Source organism: Silene latifolia, chromosome 4 (genome assembly GCF_048544455.1).
Source record: "Silene latifolia isolate original U9 population chromosome 4, ASM4854445v1, whole genome shotgun sequence".
In the NCBI taxonomy this organism is placed as follows: domain Eukaryota; kingdom Viridiplantae; phylum Streptophyta; class Magnoliopsida; order Caryophyllales; family Caryophyllaceae; genus Silene; species Silene latifolia.
Genome location: NC_133529.1, coordinates 106,294,981 through 106,297,502, shown reverse-complemented (window position 1 = coordinate 106,297,502; position 2,522 = coordinate 106,294,981).

Here is a 2,522-nt window from a genome sequence, read left to right as displayed (position 1 = left end):
CTACATCTTCGGGAGTAGAGTTATGTGCCACATTCAATTTGGCCAAAGCTTGCAATAAAGCTTGGCGATGCGGAAATGAGCTTGCCACTAGTTGCGGTGAAAGATCAGCCTTGGTTTTCTGTAATTGCTTGAGCAAATGATCAGTGGGGTCATCTTCATTGTCATTTGGTGTGATGACGTTGGTTGGGTTGTTTTGAGTAGTGCTTTGGTATGGACGACCCGAACGAGTTAGGTGATCCACATCTTGGTCTTTGCCATTTTGGACTATCTCTTTGACTACGGAGTTTTCAATGAGATATTCGTCTTCATCGTCATCGGCCCAAACCCCATTAATTGCGGCTAGTTCCCTCATTCTTATGATGTCACTTTCTAGTTGTATGATTTGACCAACTAGTTTATCGACCACGGTGACTACTTCTTGCATAGTGGCGTTTGAAGAGAAGATCAGAGGCACGCGTTCTTTAGGTGTTGCCTTGGGATCGCGTAAGATCATTACCATGTTTTCCAGTTCCCACACTTGTCTATCTACACTCCTTGCCCATGCGATGAAGTCGGAGATGGTAGGAGAGATAGTGGAGTAAAGCTTTTCTTTCTCAATTGCGTAGATTCCGTCTTCGGTGGGAGAGATGAGGTGTGAGCAATCTAAGGTAGATTCGTCACTTGTAATCACTAGAACTCCAAGAGGATTCTCAGTGTTGTTGGGCTTACCTCCTGGTGGAATTGGAAGCCGACCATCTTCGATCATATCCTGAAGCACGTGTTTCAACTTGTAGCATTTTTCTGTGTCGTGCCCCTTGCCCCTATGATATTCACAGTAGGAATTTTCATCCCAGAATTTGGACTTCCTTTCGGGTTCGGGAGTAGGTCCAATGGGTTGGAGTTTGCCTTGCTTCATTAGCCTTTTTAGAGCGTTGGAGTACGTATCCCCAAGGTTTGTGAACTTCCTTGGTGGGCTAGTTTTCTTGGATGGCTCGAGAAGGTTAACTTCGTCGGTCTTGCTAGTAGAGCCGTATGAACGACTCGTGGACCCTTGATATCCTCGACCTACCGTTTTGGACAAGAGTCCTTTGCGGATGTCATCTTCAATTTGTGTCCCTAGTACAGTTAAGTCCTTGAAGGTCTTGATGTTTTGATATCTCAAATGGTTGGCATATATGGGCTTGAGATTGTCCACGAACTTCTCCACAAGAGTGGCCTCATCTGGACGTTCTACTAGTTGAGTACTAGTCTTCCTCCACCTACTTAGGAAGTCGGTGAATCCTTCTTTGTCATTTTGGGTAAGAACCTCTAGAGTGCGCATGTTGACTTGGATCTCGGCATTATCCGCGTATTGTTTCGAGAACTCAATGGCGGCGTCCTCCCAAGTAGCGACCTTTTTGTGATCTAAAGTGTAGAACCATTGCTTTGGGATGGTGTCAAGAGATGAAGGAAAGATCCTTAAGAACATCTCGGGTTTGATGCCTTTGATAGACATGTAGTCCTTGAAGGCGCGGATGTGGTTCAAAGGGTTCTCGTGTCCTTTAAACTTAGGGATATCCGTCATGCTAAAGTTAGTGGGCAATTTGGAATTGACGGCTTCATACTTGCGATTGTTCTCCCTATAAATGTCATCCCCCTTAAGGTACATCAATTGCTCCTCTAGGTATTAGAGTCTTTTCTCACTGCGATTGTCCCTATGATTTGATTCTCATCCTTAGACTCGTCATCGGAAAATTGTAGTACTTCACCTTTAATGGGAGGCAACCTTCCCTCTACGTCAAAGATACGGCCTTCGATGAGCTCGAGGCGGTCATAGGTTTGATTTTGGGTAATTTGCATTTGGGCCAGCGCGGCTAGGATTTGATTACTATTCTCTTGAATTTGCTGGAGGTTCGTATCATCACTTGACCCGGCATCTTGGAAATGGATAAGAGACCGTGACGAATCAAAACATGATCGACCATTCTATCACTCTTGCTAAAAGAGGAAAAGTTTTGACTCGTGAAGTGGGTGTGTGCCACTTGTGTTGAGTGAGTTTTGAAGAAAGACAAGGTCTTTGAAAATGTGTGTCCTAGCCAACTGTAGTGTAGTTGTAGGAGTGGACTCGAAGTGAGGTTTGAAATGGGCTTGTGGCCCGAATTTTGACACGACAAACGGACAGAGTTTTGACTGGACTTTGTACTAATTAAAGGCCCTATTTTCGAAATTCTTGATTGAAAACGGGTTTTGATTTTTTGAAAATTCGTCATGGTTTTGTTTAGAAATGGTGATCACATAAGGTTTTGCATATTTATACAAGCATTATAACGGGATGCTGAGTGCATTTAGAAGGGTTTTGGTTTAAAGGGTGGGTTGCCATACCGAACCATCAAACCCGAAGTCTGTGGAGAGGCTCGTGCCAAACAAGAGTAAGGCCGATTCCTAGTCCATTTCCTCAAGTAGTGAAGGCCCTTGATACAAACAAGAGTAAGTACCATGGTATGGATGACGTCAATCGCTATCCATCCTTAGGCCCAAATAAGAATTAGGACCGTTTAGACGGG